Source organism: Stegostoma tigrinum, chromosome 30 (assembly GCF_030684315.1).
Source record: "Stegostoma tigrinum isolate sSteTig4 chromosome 30, sSteTig4.hap1, whole genome shotgun sequence".
Lineage (NCBI taxonomy): Eukaryota > Metazoa > Chordata > Chondrichthyes > Orectolobiformes > Stegostomatidae > Stegostoma > Stegostoma tigrinum.
In genome coordinates, this window is record NC_081383.1 from 6,684,669 (window position 1) to 6,704,204 (window position 19,536).

Here is a 19,536-nt window from a genome sequence, read left to right on the forward strand (position 1 = left end):
ACGAAGGATACCTGGGAATAGAGATTAGGAGGAGATCCAGTGAGGAAGCAGTGAAGGGAAGACAAAGCAGGAACAATAAAGAGGTGATAAACAGAGAGAGAAAGGTAATTGGAGAGTTGGACAGCTTTGAGTGAGGAAGAGCAGAAAGTGGGGAAGCTCAAAGGCAAGCAGAGCCTTTGACATCACCAACCCAAGGAAACCCAACCAGATAAATAGAAAGCGGGACATAACACCAGCGCTTCGTCGGAGGCTCACTGATGATGTTACCAAGAATGGTGACGAAACATCTGAAAACTAACCTTCCAGCTCAGCGAGCAAACTCACATCCAGAACCTCAACCTGAGCTACAAATCTTCTCAAAACTCACTAGCAAGCAGAGAGAGAAGGAAAATAGTGGAAGACAATACAGGAAAAAGAGGAAGAGCTGCAAATAATAGAGAAGGTTAGAGAGAGTGTGAGGGGGAGAGTGTATTGGGGGGGAGGGAGCATTGTAGGGGAGAGAGCATTGTAGGGGAGGGAGGATTGTAGGGGAGGGAGGATTGTAGGGGAGGGAGCATTGTAGGAGAGGGAGCATTGTAGGAGAGGGAGCATTGTAGGGGAGGGAGCATTGTAGGGGAGGGAGCATTGTAGGGGAGAGAGCATTGTGGGGGAGAGAGCATTGTGGGGGAGAGAGCATTGTGGGGGAGAGAGCATTGTGGGGGAGAGAGCATTGTAGGGGAGTAAAGAGAGACAGTGAGGGAAAATGATATGAAAGCAGAAGCAGAGGTGCGAGAATGTTGGAGACGCAACATTTTCCCATTTTAAACATCAAGCCCAAGACTCTGAGGACTGGAAGAGCACGGGGTTAGATACAGAGTAAAGCTCACTCTACATTGTCCCATCAAAACCTTCCAGGGCAGGGACAGCACAGGGTTAGATACACCATGAAGCTGTAAGGATCTGCTGTTGAGTGCCCTGTTGTTGCTGGGCTTTCTGGGTTGGACCATTCCCTGCTGTACTTGGTCCAGTCTCAGGAGTTGTTACGTCAGCTGCCTGCTTGGGAAGAACTCTCACCTCTGGGACAGAAAGGCTTGAGGCATCTTCACCCAGTCAGCCAGTGGGGAAAGACTTAACAAGTCCTAACATCCAGGTACTGAATGAGTCATGTGAGTCTGAACACTGAGTCCTTGCCCCAAGAGTTTTGAACACATTATCACAGCGGACACGCCCAGTACTGCACTGTCAGAAACATCATGTTGGGGTAAGATGTGAAACTGAGGTCCTAAATGTCCTAATCTCCCAGACAATACCCACTCTCACTTTGCTGCTATGAACACACACATATATGGAATCCCTTCAGTGTGGATTCAACAGGCCATTATGACCAACAGGACTGCACCAATCCACCCAGACTGACTCCCCCCACCCCTACCCTGTAATCCTGCACTTCCCAAGGCCAATCCTTCTGATGTGCACACTGTTGGACTGTGGGAGGAAACCAGAGCGCTCAACAAAATCCCGTACAGACACACGGAGAATGTGCAAACTCCACACAGACAGTCACACAAGGGTGGAATTGAACCCAGGTCCCTGGCCCTGTGAGGCAGCAGTGTTAACCACTGAGCCACTGTGTTACTCAGTGCTAGCTACTGAACTTCCTACATTTACATCAGAGACAACATATCATTGGCTGTAATCTGTTTTTGGTCTTTTTAAGGTGCTAGAAAAACGTAAGTCTTTCCATTAACTAGCACAGCAGGCTTCATGAGGTAAATCGGGGGTTAGGGGAAACGAGGGGGAAATCAGGAGAAAGGATCCAATTCTGTAGCGTTGTGTGTGACAGTCAGTATACCTTTAAGAGACACACAATGCCAATGTCACTATGTCTTTTAGGAGACATTCTCAAGACATCACTGTATCATCGCATGTAACCCGAGGATATAAAGATCTCAGATTCCCTCTTATCTCCAATCACTCGAAGCATGGCATTCTACTAGGAGCATGCTGATCTGTGTAACACAATGTTAGCCCAGGCACTGAAGCACCTATGAACCTAATGTCTGCATATAAGAGCTAGCTGTAGTAAACATCTGTTGGGTTCTTCAATACCATAACATCCACACCCAGTTTCTGATGCTGTGAGGGATATTCTAAGCATTTTCACATACTCAAACCTGCTCTCCCACTGCCTTAATCTCCCTTGCTCTCTTTGTTCTATCTGACCCGTCCATCTTTCTCAACACCATACAACAACCAATCACATTTCCACCTCTCTTCAATTCTGAAGAGACGTAATGCATCATATATGGGACTCAAAACCCCAACCCAGTTTCTCTCTCCATTGATGCTGCCAGACCTGCTGGAGTTGAATTTCAGACCTCCAGCATCTGCAGGATTTTGCTTTCAGCTAAGTTTATGAGCAACGCCACTGGAGCGTTACAGTCTGTGAGGGCAGATGGTGAGAGACTTTCACCTGGCTAAACGTGACAGAAGTGGTCATATCTGTTGCGCCAAAATTTATTCCAGTCAAGAGCCACATAGCCAAAATGCAACAGTTCTTTGCATTAAATTTTAGATTATTTGTAAGATTTGAGAAAACACAGCAACAGTCTCGTCCAGCTCAGTTCGTCCCCTCCCCCCACTGCAACCCAAAACCAGCCCAGCCTGGCTCCGCTTCCCTAACCTATTCTTCCTCTCACCCATCCCTTCGTTCCACTTCAAGCTGCACCTCCATTTCCTACCTACCACCTCATCCCGCTTCCTTGACCTGTCTGTCTTCTCTGGACTGACCTATCCCCTCCCTACCTCCCCACCTATACTCTCCTCTCCACCTATCTTCTTTTCTCTCCATCTTCAGTCCGCCTCCCCCTCTCTCCCTATTTATTCCAGAACCCTCTCCCCATCCCCCTCTCTGATGAAGGGTCTAGGCCCGAAACGTCGGCTTTTGTGCTCCTGAGATGCTGCTGGGCCTGCTGTGTTCATCCAGCCTCACACTTTGTATCTTGGGTTCTCCAGCATCTGCAGTTCCCATTGTCACTCACACAGCAACAGTCTGAAAATTTTTTTGCCAATTAGTGCCTCTGATGACTTAAGCCATTGCCTGGTCTCAACACTGCTAACGTTGGCTGATTAAAAAAATACATTCTTTTCACTGAAACCAGAAACACCACTACCAATGATAACACGCCTGCTTTCAGAAGTTGTTGTCCCGCACAGACCACGTTCTGAGGAAGAGTCATACCAGACTCAAAATGTTAACTGTGCTTTTCTCTCCACAGATGCTGCCAGACCTGCTGAGTTTCTCCAGCACCTTCTGCTTGTTTCAGATACCCAGCAATCAGAGTATTTTGCTTTAATTTGGTTGCCAACTCTGGCCATCCTGGAAGTTATCTCACATGGCTCCTCAGCTGCCTCTCACACTCATTGGTGAACTGATATGTCCATCCTGCCTTCTTGCAGCCAACTAGAAAGTGAGTAAATCCTAGTTGCCCAATTAGAATAATTTGTCCCTCTCGGGTCATAAAACCTCAAGTCAGTTGCTTAGAGACACAAAACCTGAATATTTTGAGAAAATGAAGGCATGTTGTTGAAGGCTTTTTGTCTTACACTCTTCAGGACAAATGTAAGAATGCCAAGTTTCAGACAACCCCCCATGAAAAGCTTCAGCAAAAAATGTCTCTTTCCAACGATGAACCTTTAACACCACATCCAACACTTCTATAAATTAATAAACAAATGTATTCAAAGAAAATGAAACATATTTTGGTATGTCTCACTGGGATAGCATGCTGGAATTCAAACTGCGGTATTTCCAGAGTTTATCCGAGAAGTAGAATTCCCCAGTTCTTTTATCTCTTAGAACCAAATCACAGAAAGCACAGGACAGGTTCTGTACTTTTCAAGAATTACTTTCTATTTACATTTTAGTTGATTTCAGCTACAGATAAATAATTATGAAATACTGACATATAACTCTGCTAGTTAAAACTCTAACCCCCTTATAAAACTCTCTCTACAGAGTTATGCAAAGACACAAATAGTAGCTGTTCACTCGAACTGAAGCATTAACTCTGATTTCTCTCCGCAGATGCTACTAGGCATGCTGAGATTTTCCAACAATTTCTGTTTTTTGTTTCTGATTTTCAGCATCTGCAGTTCTTTTGGCTTTTTAATTAAAAAAATGGTGTTCTGGATGGTGGGGAAGATAGGAAGGCAGTTGGTCTCCATAATCAGGGCTCGCTCTCAAATGATTCTCTTGGTTTGCCAGGACTTGCTGCTCCATGATTTCTTCTTGTCAGGTACTTTCACATTCTTGTTGTGAGCCAATTGCTCCTGCATGTAAAGGCCTTGACTTGTAGGTTAAAAGTAACAGCTTATAACTGGTGACAGAAAATAAACCGGCTTTCTTCAGGCTTCAGATGCTTTTTTTTTCCACAAAGAGACCACCATCGCTGCAGGAGGACCAAATGCTTCTGACCACATCAATCGCCTCCACAAGCTGTTCAGCTACCCAGGAGGAGGCAGATGCCCTTTGACATTGTCAACAAGTCACTAGTCCACATACCAGCAGCTACTTGCCGCCAGCCAAATCCCTTCATCGTGCCAGATTGTCTACAATAACCCTGACCAAATGCCTGAACAAACAGCCGTGGAAACAATACACACAGTGAGCATTGATAACTGCTTTTAAAAAGTGCAATCATCCCTCCCTCAAACCTTGTTTTTTTAAAACAGCCCTTTTCAAATTACAGCTTGCAATCAAAAATACGGAAATATGAAAGATACGAGTTTTACAATCTTTCAACGATATTTCTTATGGCTTTTCCAAAACACAGTCCTAAATTCTGGGAATCACTGAACCGACCTAGGAGGCCTCGCACGAATTGTTTGAACAAAAGGATCGTAAGTGCAAACATTGAGCTCCCAAAGTTGTTCTCAGTTGAGCTGAGAGGGAGGCTTACGCCATTAGGACGCTGCGGTGTTTTCTGATAGAATCTAAAGGGCAATGATAGGTTACCCTTTGCCAGGCTCCACAAGCAGCCATTGAAACATTTACCCAGTCTGTGTTACAAACAGGTGTACAAGGAACAGCATTAGGCCACTTGGCCCTTCAAACCTGTTCCACCATTCATTACTGATCTGATTTTAACCTCAACTCTATATTCCTAAATACCCCTGATAATATTTCATCCCTTTAGACCACAAAGCATAGGAGCAGAGTTAGGCCATTCAGCCTATCAGAGTCTGCTTTGCTATTCGATCATGGCTGATATGCATCCCAATCCCATTCTTCTGCCTTCTCCCCGTATGCCCTGATTCCCTTAATAATCAAGGACCCATCTTCTCTCTGTACACTCAGTAACATGGCCTCTATAGTCTTCTGTGGCAATGAGTACCAACCTCTGGCTGAAGAAGTTCCTCCTCATTGGCCATCTATCAACTTCCCCTTAAAAATATTTAAATATTCTGTACCCACTGCCTTCTGAGGGGGGGGAATTCCAAAGCCTCACAACTCTCTTGTGAGAAAAAGAAGTGTTTCCTCATCTCAGTCTTAAATGGGAGAGCCTGTATTTTTGAACTCTGACCCCCAACTAATTCTAGATTCTTCCACAAGAGGAAACACCCTTTCCATGTTCACCTATGCAAGTCCACTCAGGATCTTATCTGTTTTAATCAAACCAATTCTGGCTCTTCGAAACTCCAAAAGACATGGGCCTAGTGCTGAGGGGTAAATACAAATTGACATTAGATACGGGTGCCAAAGGAGGCTATTTGGCCCATTAAGCCTGCTCTGCTATGAATTCCTCCAGTGTGGAAAGAGGCCATTCAGTCCATCGAGACTGCACTGACCCTTTGAAGAGCATCCAAACCCAGCCCCTTACCAGACCCTGATTACCCTACATTTCCCATGGCTAATCCATCTATCCAGCTCATCCCTGCACACCATGGCTAATTTCACACGGCCAATCCAATTAACCTGCACACCTTTGGACTGTGGGGGAACCGAAGCACCTGGAGGAAACATACGCAGATATGGAGGGAATGTGCAAACTGTGATAGGGTTGGGGTTAGGGTCACCCGAGGTTGAAATTGAACACAGATCTCTGGTGCCGATAGGCAGCAATGTTAACCACTGAGACATTGTGCCACCCTGAGCTGAGCATCTTCCTGAGCCTCCACATTCCTGTACTATCCTTATATCCTTTAAATTTCCTAAGTATCCAAAATCTACCAACCTCAGCTCCTGATTCTGCTCCAGGCAAAGTATCACGGTTCTCCAAGAGTGAGCATGACAAAGATTTCCTGCTCATTGTGTGAAGAAAGTTCCCTTTATCTGGGTCCTAAACAACCAACTGCTCATTCTGAGAGCATGAGCCTGCATTCAAGATCTCCCGGCCTGGGGAGACAGGGGAATGGTGGCCAGGAAACAGGGGGACATTCCACTTCTTCATCCTCAGAAAGGGCAAACTGGTTTAAAAACTTCCCCCCAAGAAGCAATGTGTGTGACAGTACTGATGAAAATGTTCAAATGGGCGAGGGATCTACAAAGTGAGGAGCAGCAGAGCTATTATAGAGTCATAATAGAGACTTTAGTTTTATTCTTTATTCATTTTTTTTATTCATTCACAGGATGAGGGCATTGCTGACTAGGCCAGTAATCATTGCCCAGAGGGCAGTTAAGAGTCAACCACATTGCTGTGGGTCTGGAGTCACATGTAGGCCAGACCAGGTAAGGATGGCAGTTTCCTTCCCCAAGGGGCATTAGTGAACCAGATGGGTTTTTCCAACAATTGACAATGGATTCACTGTCATCATTAGATTCTTAATTCCAGATATTTATTGAATTCAAATTCCACCATCTGCCATGGCGGGATTCGAACCCAGGTTCCCAGAACATTATCTGGGTCTCTGGATTAACAGTTCAGCAATAATACCACCAGGCATTGCAAAGTAAACTCAGCACCTGTTCTCTACCAAGACTCCCACAAAGATCCATTCAATGGGTGACCTGTTTTGATGGTGTGATTTAGACCCTACGAGCAGAAGTAGGCCATTCAGCCCATCAAATCCGCCGATTAATGAGTTCACGGCCGACTCCACTCTCCTGCCCAGATTCCATTGCTGACTAAATTGATTAAAAATCTCATTACAACAGTAAAGCAATAAATCTGGGAGGCAGACAGACAGAGACACACTGCTTAACGACAGCGGCAGATAATGCCAGTCAGTGAGACTTTCATTTCACTCAATGTCACAAGTCTGCTTTGGAAGAGCAGCAGTGACATCCAGTGTCCACAGATAGCACTGCACCAACAACGATCTGCATTTATGTAGCCCCCTCAAGGCAGCACAATGTCCCCAAGTTGCTCCACAGACAAAAAGTAATGCTGAGCTAAATAAAGAGATATCAGGACGGGTGAACAAAAATTCAAATCAACAAGGTAGGTGTTAAGGATCTTCTTAAAGGGGGAGAGAGAGGGTTAGAGAAGGATAAGGAGCCAATTCAGGCAGCTGAAGGGAGTTGGGAGTCACAAGAGGCGATAATTGAAGGAACACAGATTTCTCTGAGGGTTGGAGGGCTGCAGGAAATTACAGAGAGGGTGGGGAATCAGGACATAAAGGTGACGATTTTTAAATTGAGCCAGCATGGATTGAACAGTCCATTTGGTCATGGGTGAACCCAGGGCTGATGGGGGACCAGGACCTGTGTGTGATGGCAAGAGGGTGCAGATGGTGGAGATTCAGATAAGTTTAAGTTTACGGAGAGGAGGAAGGGGGAGGCTTTGGGATCACTGAGTCTGGAGCTAATGAACTATTGTCAAGGGGTGATCAGAGAGTGAAAACGTTAACCCCAGAACATGTGAAATCAAGGATGACAGCAAATCAATGTAACACAACTGAATGCCTTGTGCTCTCACACCTGGAAACAGGGAAATTGTAATCCCTCTTCCCAAAGTGCTGTGGATCGTAATAAAGGCTAAACTGGTTTCAAACCTTTCCCTGAGATGCAGAAGGTGTGACAAAACTTAAAGAATAAAAATTTAAGGATATGAGGATAGTACAGAAATGTTGAGATTCAGTTAAAAGCTCAGCTGTGACCTTATTGCACGGAGGGCTGTCTGGATAGCTGAATAGCTTCATTCAGCTATGTATGTAACATTTTAGAATTTAGAACAGATATGGTGGGTAGGGGTCATGAGCCGGAATTCTGGTTAATTCACACTCCCTGGGCCAGGGGCACTGAAATTGGAAAAATACCTCAATAAACCAAAGTTTGGAAGGCTAAAAAGGTGGGGTCAGGGGGCGGGCGGGTTTGGTGTGGGAGTTGGGGGGAGGTGATGGAAGCTGGGTCACAGGTGAAGGGTTGGAGTGCTTGAAGAGGTCAGTTTGAGAGGAATTGGACAAAGGGCTGGCTCACTGGTAGACACCCAAGCAACTAAGACTGCAAAATGCTGGGCCCTCCCTTGTTCCCTCAGCTTTGTACTTGGGAGAATACTTACCCCAGGTTGAGGGTTGAACTATAACTTGTTTGGCTTTGAAAAGCTGAATCACGGTAATGAGGTCAATAATAACCAGGGTCTGTACTGGTGCTGATTACAGAGGGACAGACCCAGCACACCTCCAGAGAGAACTCTGTTTGTTTCTTGAAGTTGTTCTGAGGCCTTGAGCTCTGTGTGAACCTGTATAATAGGTTGCTTAAGAAGTTGACCTCAGTGGACACAGCACAGACACCCAAGTGGGATTTGTTTGGAATCTATCCCTCGTCAATTGCAGGTTACACCTCTCATAGGAGGAGTCCATTTGGTTCATCATGCCTATACTAGCTGTAAAAGAGCCTTTCAGTCTAATTTTCAACTCTTCACTCAACAAATTGTAGGTTATGACACATCAAATGTATATCCGAATGTGTTTTAAAAGCAATTTCTGCTTCTGATGTCCTTTCAGACTAAGAGTGCCATTTGCACAACAATCCTTGTCTATCAGAGATAACGGGAACTGCAGATGCTGGAGAATCTGAGATAACAAAGTGTGGAGCTGGATGAACACAGCAGGCTGTGCTCCTAAGATGCTGCTTGGCCTGCAGTGTTCATCCAGCTCCACACTTTGTTATCCTTGTGTACTAAACATTTTTCTCAGCTCCCTATGATGCTTCAACCCACTTTAAATCTATGGCCCCCTATTTAGTGACTTCTCTGTTGCTGGAAAAGACGGTCTTCCAATCAATTCTGCAGTAAGATAATTTTATACATTTCAATTAAGATCTTACCTCAGGCTGCTCTATTCCTAAAGAAACAAACCCACCCCAATCCATTCTTAGAGCTCATAAACATCATTCTCAGCAATCTCCTCTGTGCCTTTTCTAATGTGATCATCCCTTTTCCAGGCCAGATTTCTCAACAATGCAATCAAACTCGTATTTGATACAGTTCTAGTGTAACATCTTCTATTTCTCTATTCCTTCATGGGATGTGGGCTTAACCACCCTTGAACTGAATGGTTTGTAGGGTAATTAAGGGTCAGCCACATTGCGGTGGGCCTGGAGTCACATGTAGGCCAGACCAGGTAAGAGCAGATTTCCAAGATGGCATTTTACAACAATCCACAATAGTTTTATGGCCACTATCACTGAGGCCAGCTTTCAATTCCAAATGTCATTAATTGAATTTGATTTCCACCAGTTGCCATGGTAGGATTTGAACCCATATCCCCAAAATATTAGAGATAATGGGAACTGCAGATGCTGGCGAATCCAAGATAATAAAATGTGAGGCTGGATGAACACAGCAGGCCCAGCAGCATCTCCCCTGATGAAGGGTCTAGGCCCGAAACGTCAGCTTTTGTGCTCCTGAGATGCTGCTGGGCCTGCTGTGTTCATCCAGCCTCACATTTTATTATCCCCAAAATATTAGCCCTGCCCACTGAATTACTCACCCAGTGACGTTACAGCCTGCTAATGGCTTCCTACACTTATATTGCAGGGCTTACCCGTTAAAGGAAAGCACTGCATCTACCTTCCAAACCAGATTATCTACCTGTCCTGCTATTTGGGGACATACACTTCAAGGTCCACTTCTGCCTTACCCTTCTCAAAATCCTACCATTTATTGAAAAAGACACCACCTTTGACTCATTCAGTCCTGAGCTGTGAGGTAAGGGGGCCTCACCTCACAAAATAACAAGAGTTAAAAAGACAAAGCAGTTTAAAATCTGAAATGAAAAGCAGGAAAGTTCACAGACAGCGGGTCTGTCTCAAAAGAGGATTGTCAATGCTTCATGTGAAGTGTCAGGTTCTGGATTCTGACTTAAACCACAAGTTACCGTCAACTACATGAGAGGAGCATCACTAAGTGTACTCCATCTGACTAAGCAGGCCAGGTGTCAGACAGGGACAAAGCCACACTGGGAATCACGCCCTGACCACCTGTGTGGGGAGATAGTGAAGAAAGCAGGGCCTTAGAAAGAACCATGGACCACTGGTTTTTCTCCTATTTACAATGCCTTATCCCATCCCCATTTTGTTTCAACTCCTTCTGTCAAGCACCTTTGCAATGAGATTTGAGTCATATTGAACAGAATAGTGCAGCAACAGAGTGAGGACATTCAGCCCATCGAGTCTGTACCAGTTCATTCCAAGAAAATTCCAGTCAGTCCCAACATCATCTATCACCTGTTTGTCACTTTTTTTTCTCCAAGTATCTATCCAACTTCTGTTTGAACCTGAATTTGAATCTGTATCCACCACAATATCAGGCAGAGAGTGTATTCCAATCCAGTTCATGTTTTGTGTCAATGTTTTTCTTCCTGTCACTGTGTACTACCTCTTCCTTGTAGCTGATCTAAGTAAACCTCTTCTAAAGTGTCCATAAAGCCTTCAAATTCTTCTGGGGCTCAGCGTTTGAAGCTATAGGCACAATGGTTCAAACTGTCTTACATCAGTGCAGCAAAAAAATCTTTGCTTTCGTATTCAATGGCTCTATCTATAAAGACCATCAAAGTACACATAAAATAACATGACTCGGTCAGACAAATGCATGCTTCCCGCTCTAACTACCCATCAACATAAACTAACTGCGTACGGCCCATGCTTAGGTTTGCAATGATGCTGGGCTGGAGTAGAACTACCTCAGACTGGGTCACAAAGCTATTATTGGTCTCGCAGTTAGCTGTCACGTGCAGGGCTAGTTATTATGATTCGAACATGAAAAATACACTCAAAAATTATCAAAAAATCACTTTGAAATGATTCTTATCTCCACTCTGGTTATTGACCGGTGACTAGCTTTGATTCGCAGAGTCAGGAAGTCACACATTCTATTTGACACCGAGATTCATGAGAGCTGAAACGTTCACGAAAAGCTACGGAAATCCCTCACCAACCTGCCTGGTATTCAGCATCATGTCATCCATCTGTGGAGAGGCTTACGATTGGACACAATCCAGACACTTGAGCAGGTAATCAAACCGAAACCTCCCTGTGAAAACTGCACTGTCGGAGGGTCAGCGCCAAGGGAGCACAGCACTGTCGGAGGGTCAGCGCTGAGGGAGTGGGCACTGTCGGAGGGTCAGTGCTGGGGGACTGCCACACTGTCGGAGGGTCAGCGCCAAGGGAGCGCTGCACTGTCGGAGGGTCAGCGCCGAGGGAGCGCAGCACTGTCGGAGGGTCAGCGCTGAGGGAGTGGGCACTGTCGGAGGGTCAGTGCTGGGGGACTGCCACACTGTCGGAGGGTCAGCGCCGAGGGAGCGCTGCACTGTCGGAGGGTCAGCGCCGAGGGAGCGCAGCACTGTCGGAGGGTCAGCGCTGAGGGAGTGGGCACTGTCGGAGGGTCAGTGCTGGGGGAGTGCCACACTGTCGGAGGGTCAGCGCCGAGGGAGCACAGCACTGTCGGAGGGTCAGCGCTGAGGGAGTGGGCACTGTCGGAGGGTCAGTGCTGGGGGACTGCCACACTGTCGGAGGGTCAGCGCCGAGGGAGCGCTGCACTGTCGGAGGGTCAGCGCCGAGGGAGCGCCACACAAGGAGAGGTGCAATAGCAGTGATCACAAAAGTGAAATGATGTATTCACTATCACTTCGTGTGCTCATAGAATCTGCTTTACCTCCTACATCGCAATAGCAACTGCACCTGAAAAATTAATTACTTGACCGTGTAGTGTTTTGAAACTTCCTAAATTGTGAATGCAATTCTTCCTTCTTTTTAAACAAGGGAAAATCAGATTAAATGTTAATGCTATCAACCTAAGATGCTGTACTTCATAGAAGGCTACTCAGGAGAGGTTGCTATTTTATCTCAGACTTGCATTTCAGTTTTCAAACAAAGTGAGCAAAGCAGTTCCCAAACTATCACAGTTTCACCCCATTTCCCAACACGGTAACTGGGTGAGTGAAATGAGTCAGTCTGTAATTCAGCGGCACCGTCAGTCTGGTTAGCTGTTTACATCTTAGCAGTGACTGTTCACTTCACCTTTGAACCTGAACCAACATAGTCTTTAGAAAACAGCCATAGAGCTGACAGGGCTTTAGAGAAGGTAAAAATAAGGTCCTTCAAATTGGATTTGACCAGATGCTACACAAGACTTCTACACAGAATCATCTCCTAGTCGTTATAATCACTCGGTATGGAAGAGGCCTTTCAGCCCATCCAGTCTGCTGCCAAATATACAATACTATCTCCACTCGTCCCACTATCCTGCACTTGGCTCAGAGGCTGAATGTTATGACGTTACAAGTGCTCAACCAAGTACTATTTAAAGGTTGCGAGGTTTTCTGCCCAAACTCCCCTCCCAGGCAGCGCATTCCAGACTTGCACCTCCCTCTGCGTGATAACGTTTTTCCTCAAATCTCCTTGAAACCTCCGCTGTTTTGTTAGTCATGTGATTTTACATCAGCAATGAGGTATCTCATTTCCATATTAACATGAATCTTTAGGAGTGCGTCTCTCCACCTCTCAGCCCGCATTAGTAAATTACTGTCATTCTCCTACGCTCAGTCCCTCTCTGTAACAAGCTAATGGCTTATGAGGTCACCTCAGAGTTGGCAAAGACCAGCTTGGAGTTCACGTTAGGGATGTCAAGATACCTCAATGAGGGGCCCAAACTTTGGAAAGGGCAAGTCAGGCCTGAAACATTGGTGACAATCAACATTGCTGGAGTACCTACTCATTTAGCACACCCTCTATGGTCAGAGAGAGAGCGAGACACACAGAGAGACAGAGACAGTGGGGGCTGGTGGAAACAGCAGTTCACGGTTGGAGGCTCCATTCTGTCAAAAAACTAATAGGTGACCTTTAAACAGGTGTATCATCACTAGGGAAGACAGCGACTGAAACTTGTTAGCACACTGTCTAATTACTCAAAATAAAACTCATATCAATGTTCAGAAGGCCACAGAGGGGTGAGGTTCCTGAACAGTCATTATTTTGCGAAAGAAATTGCAGTTTCCAACTCCTGGCACCTTGTGGGGTCGTTGGCACCTGTACCAGGATGAGATACGGAGTCAGCGTTGTTGAGCTTGTTTGCTGCCACCAATCGTCTTTTGCCTGTGCCTTATCTTGAGCCTATTTAGTGGTTAGCGATAGAGCATGCACCATCACAGATGAGGCTCTGTTCATAGATAACATGGTGGTTTATTGTAAACACATTTGGTCTGGTGCAGTGGCTGGAACCTTAAGTTGCTGGTAGAACCCTAGCTCCAGTCCAACGCCTAGTCTCCACCCACAGACTGTGTATGATATCAGTGAATGGGTGGGACCAATGTGACACAAACATTAAACCCTTCTGAACCATTAGCTTGACCAACAGGAATTTCTTCGGGCAATAGAGCAGTCTCTGGTATATTTCGGAAGCACATGATTCACCAGCTGAGAACTTTGGAATTTGGGAATGGGGCAGTGTCCAGTCTGTTGAAGGGTAAATCCAAAATTTCACGATGAACCTTTGAGACAATACTTATTAAACTGGGCCCTTCACAGAGGCACTGGTCACTGTGGTCTGTCTCAATCCAAAGTAATTTGAATTTGATGCTTAACAAACCCAATTGCTTATCGCCAGAGGCTGGATATCAAAGAGCTCAGAATCTGTCCCAACACAGCCTCAGTGCTCCTGAAGAGGGAAGACAGTTCTCACACACTGTCGCTCAAAATGCTTCTGCAGACCCTTGATGACAATTTTCTGGTGTTCGTGAACTGGATGTAAGTCTGGGTGATAACTTCTCCAAGTAAAATAAGTTCCTAAGTTCACACCAAGCAATCAGCTAAAAGTAGCCTGGCCAGCATCTGAGTGAGGTCAGAAGTAAAAGTGACAAACTTACAGTTCCAGCAAATGGTGGTTCCACAACCAGGCTCCACCAAACCAATGCTGAAGCCATGGAGAGACCCCAGTCATCAGCCAATCAGCTTTCTCTAATTCAGAAACCCAGGCTATTTACACCAGCCAGCTCAGGCAGGGTAGAGAAAACGAAAAGATGGAGAGCACAGTCTGAAATATTCACTTGCATTGTAACTGATGCATCATGAACTACTTCTTCATATATCCACTTGTTGCCATTTCCAAACTCCCCTGAAAGCATTGAATCTTCGCCATGATTTTGCACAGCTTCCTCTCACTTCCCAGCGAGCTATGGAAACTCCAACAATGGGTCTGTTTAAGATTGTGATTGGTAGAGTGTTGGACACTGAGGAATAAAGCAGGAAAGTCCAGGTCAAGAAGACCATCAGCCTTGATCTTACTCAGTGATTGAGCAGGGTTGAGGGTCAGAATGGCCTCCTCTCACTCCTTTTGCTACGAAACAAAATACTGTGAATGGGGGAAACCTGAAACACAAACAGAAAATTCTGGAGAAAGTCCAATCACAGATCTGGTAGCATCAGTGGCAGATGACCAGAGCTAACGTTTCAACAAGGCACCTCACAGAGGGTGAAGGCATGAGTTAAAAGCCCATGCTTTTGAAGGTTGTGTATTAACATGGACACAGCATTGGCTCATGGGCAAAGATCGACAAACTGAAACCTCAAACAACAGCTCAAAATCATTCCAGAAACATTCCTAATGACTGTGATCTTATCAAAGCTATTCAGTTACACTAGGACCACAGATTATCTCTGGGTTTTGTTCCATTCAAAGTCATTGATTACATTCTCACCAATAAAATATACGTTATTCTAGATATAAACCATTGAAATGCCTCAAATGGATTACAGCTTTAACTCACTCCCAGGTATTTATTATTCCACATGTGAAGACTATAGAATTGTTGGGAAGATATATGGATATTTCCATTTGCTGTCCTGTCCTAATTCTAAAAAACAGTATCTCAAAGAATCACAAAAGCTCTCTGCCCCTCATGTCTACACTGGTTCTCCAAGCTAGCATTTTCACTTTGGGCCAACCTCCAGGCCCTAACTCTCATCTTGCACTTCATAGAATCCCTACAGTGTGGAAGCAGGCCATTCTGCCCATCTAGACCACACCAACTCTCCGAACAGCATCCCACCCAGACCCACTCCTTGCCCTATTCCTGCATTTCCCGTGGCCAATCCAAATAATTTACATATCCCTGGACACTATGGGCAATTTAGCATGGCCAATCCACCCAAGCTGCATAGCTCTGGACTGTGGGAGGAAACCCACGCAGACACGGGGAGAATGTACAAACTCCACACAGACAGTCACCTGAGGCCGGATTCGAACCCTGGCCCCTGGCGCTGTGAGGTAGCAGTGTTAATCACCAAAGGCTGCTCCTTTTGCAAAGCACAAGATAAGTATCCTCTTGTTCTCAATCCTTTTAGCATTGGGAACAGTTTCTCCCAATTGACTCAACTCAGCCCCCTCAAGGTTTGAAAACTTCTATCAAATCTCCTGCCAGTCTTCTCCTTTCCAGGGAAAACAGTCCCAATCTCTCCAACCTATCATAACCTGCAACTTCTGATATATAACCATTCTCATAAACCTCATCAGCACATTTTCCAACATATTCACACCCTTCAGAAGTATGGCCCACAGAACTGTACACAATATGCCAACAAACAGCTAACAAGTACCTGGTAGAAGCTCAATATCACCTCGCTGCTCCTGTCCTCTATCCTGACTTTATAAATAGGAGTGTAAATAATGGTCACCATTGCAAATAATGATCTGATTGTGCAGAAATAGAAAGTACATGATGGTAATTTGACCAATAACAAACTCATACACCACAGGGCAGGTCATTAAATCATAGAAACTACCTGGGAAAGGGAGAGTCCCATAATCGCAGAGGACCATCGGGCTGCTTTCTTATTAGAGAGAGAGACGGCTGGTGGTGGTATAACTGGAAGGTCACCATAACTCAGGCAAGGGGAGATGTTAAAGAGGAGGGATCTTCAAACAAACCTCAGCCCGTGTGGGAATTGAACTCACGCTATTTGCATTGCAAAGCAGCTGTCCAGCCAATGCAACTAAATGGCACCCTATATACAGCATCTACAACAGCAGGTTAGAGGCTAGGAATACTGCAGCAAGTAACTCACTTCCCGACTCCTCAAAGACAGTCCACTATCTTCAAGGCACAAGTCAGGAGTGGGATGGAATACTCCCCACTTGCCTGGATGAGTGCAGCTCCCTAAACTCTCAACAAGCTTGACACCAAGCAGGACAAAGCAGTCCACTCAATTGGCACCTCATCCACAAACATCCACTTCCTCCACTCAGGACCAACAATGTGTACGACAGAAATTCACTAAAGATTCTCAGACAGCACCTTCCAAACCCATGACCTTCCATCTACAAGGACAAGGGCAGATATATGGGAACACCACCCCCTGCAAGTTCCCCTCCGAGCCACTCACCCACACTGACCTGGAAATATATCGGCGTTCCTTTACTGTCACTGGGTCAAAATCCTGGAATTCCCTCCCCCAGTGGCATCGTGGGTCAACCCACAGCAGGAGGACTGCAGCGGTTCAAAAAAGGCAGCTCACCACCACCTTCTCAAGGGGACAATTAGGGACGGGCAATAAATGCTAGGCCCAGCCAGTCACGCCCATATCCCACAAGTGAATAAACTAAAATACCCCAAACTCTCTCCTCACTGATGAAGAAACAGAGGGAGGGTCAAAGAACTCTATCAACTTTGTCAGTTAGAATTTTCCTATTATTAACCTCGTGCTGGTTTTCATTAATGAGCACAGGCTTTCCCAAGTGAGTGGTGATATGGACTGGACTGTTTCTGGAACATTTCCCTGTTGCTGATGTAAAGCTGACTGGCCTGTTTGCTGCCTTATCCCTCTCTTTACTAAACCAGGACACAACAGCTAACAATCCTCTGGTTCTCTGGTGACCCTCCCACACCTCAGGCATTTTGGAAAGTTGTGACCAGAACCTGTGCAACGTTCATCTCCTTCCTGCAGCACCTGAGGATATATTTCTGCTTTCAGCTTTGCCAGCCTCTTCAATATCCATTTTGATCATGCCCAATATTACCACTACCTCAGTCCTCACTGTCACATTTGCAGCTTCCTCTTCTCTTGTGAAAACAGATGCAACGTATTCGTTTAATACCTCCACTGTAGAAAGATCCCCATTTTAGTCCCTAACCTGGCCCCACCCTTCCCTTAACAAAGCTTTTGCTATTTATATTTTTCAAAAATATTTTTGGGTTCTCTTTTCTGTTGATCTGCTTTTAATTTGTGTCATACATCTCCTTCCGCACTTTTCACAGCTCAGTCTTTTTACCAAATTGAGTAACTTGCATTTGTCAGAGATCGTCATTTGTTTCGTTCTAATGTTCTATGTCTCCAGGGAAGCTCTCAATTTGGATGCCCTTCTTTATGTCTGGAGCACAGATTTCATTACCTGAACCATTTTGAGTACTTGCTAACTGTTTTGTCCAGCGGTTAATGCTAATGCATTAAAACCCATCTATTAGATTCACAGAAATGAAAGGAAAACGCAAGAAATAGGAGCAAGGGCTGGCCATATGGTCCACCGACCTAGCTCCACCATTCAATACTATCGTGGCTGATGTTCAACTCCATACTCCTGCTCACTCCCTCATTTCCCTGAGACACCAAAACTGCATGTATCCCAGACCCAAATATATTCACCGATGGAGCACAGCCTTTTGGGTCAGAGAATTCCAAAGATTCACATGCATTTAATAAAAGCAAAATATTGCAGATATTGGAAATCTGAAACAATTACAGAGAATGTTGCAGAAACTGAGCAGGTCTGGCAGCATCTGTGGAGAGAGACACAAAGTCAATATTTCAAGTTCAGAATGACTAGTCTTTAGCAGATTTCTAAGGTTCAAAAGACTCGAAATGTTAACAGTCTCTTTCGTTCTCTCCACAGATGCTGCCAGACCTGCTTAGTTTCTGCAGCAATTTCTGTTTTTATCTCGCAATCTCTTTGACTGAAGTAATTTCCCCTCATCTCAGTCCTAAATGTTCCTGCGGCCCCTGACCAGCCAGAACAGTTACCCAGTGTCTACCCTGTCAAGCTTCTCTTAGAATTTCACTGGGATTACCTTTCATTCTCCTAAACTGCCAACAAGATAGACCCAGTTTGTTCAGCACGCTGATTCTGTTCATCTGTAAGATTCAAAAGGGACTCTAGAGAGCTGACTTTGCATTACATGCACAAATATTGTCACATCTTTTGATCTTATTCTACATCAGATATCACTGTTTGATCAGAGGGGATCTGACAATCTAATAGGAAAATACCAGGACAACAACAGAGCCCAGCAGTGAGCAGAAATGAATCATCATCTAAGTAAGAGCAAAAACACAAAGCTTTGTGATGTCACCTGGGCTCCCCCCACAAACCCCAACCCTTCCTACTCCAGCCCCTTACGCACACTCAGTCTCCCCTAACCCAACTGCCTCTCTCCAGGGCTTCTCCCTGAGAAACGGTGACATCAATATCCAGTATAAATGCTCCATTTTAACATGGTCTCCTTGGAAATTAACACAGAGAATTGTAAATATCATCAGACAATACTGATGGTTCGATTACTTTTCATCAGTTTCTGATGACCTTTAGAGAGACACAGAGACATTCAGGAAATCACTCAGGGTTTGGGTTAAATTAACGTTAACAATACTTTGAGGGGATGCTAAAGGCCAAATCTCTTAGATAAAGCCACCGATTCCACTACTCTGGCTGCTGCATCTCTCCAGAGTTGGGGGCTCTGGGTGCAGCCTTTGTATAAAACACACACAGACATGAGCCACGAGAGAGCTGAGCATTCAGACTGAACATACCTGCAATGTTGGAGCCCAGTCTGTCCCTCTGTCCATTCTTGCCAGCACCATCGACTGATTAATGAGAGATTTGATTAACGACAGGAAAGACGCGAGCCTCCTCACGTGACTTGTTGAACCTAAGCCAGAGGAAACTTGTGGTTCGTTGATTTCTTTTTCCTTTTGAGTTTGCAACAGACTCGCAGAGAGAAGCTGGTGGGAGGTAAAGGCCTGTGACTGAAAAAGAGAGGCAGTGCAGGTTTCCACTTGCTCTCTCACCTTTAGTATTTCCGACAGGGTGCTGGAACCAGCGAGCATGTCAAGCCCTGGACCACCAGTGA

The 19,536-nt window shown here is 45.3% G+C and overlaps 1 protein-coding gene across 1 annotated transcript in view; it reads right to left on the bottom strand.

Annotated features, from left to right (window-relative positions):
• Positions 1-19,329, bottom strand: part of LOC125465756 (rho guanine nucleotide exchange factor 18-like) — a 196,748-nt gene extending 177,419 nt beyond the window's left edge. Inside the window, exon 1 of the mRNA XM_048559548.2 lies at positions 19,217-19,329. The gene's annotated coding sequence lies outside the window, so the exon portion shown is untranslated. The remainder of the gene's footprint in view (positions 1-19,216) is intronic.
• Positions 19,330-19,536: the final 207 nt, after the last annotated feature.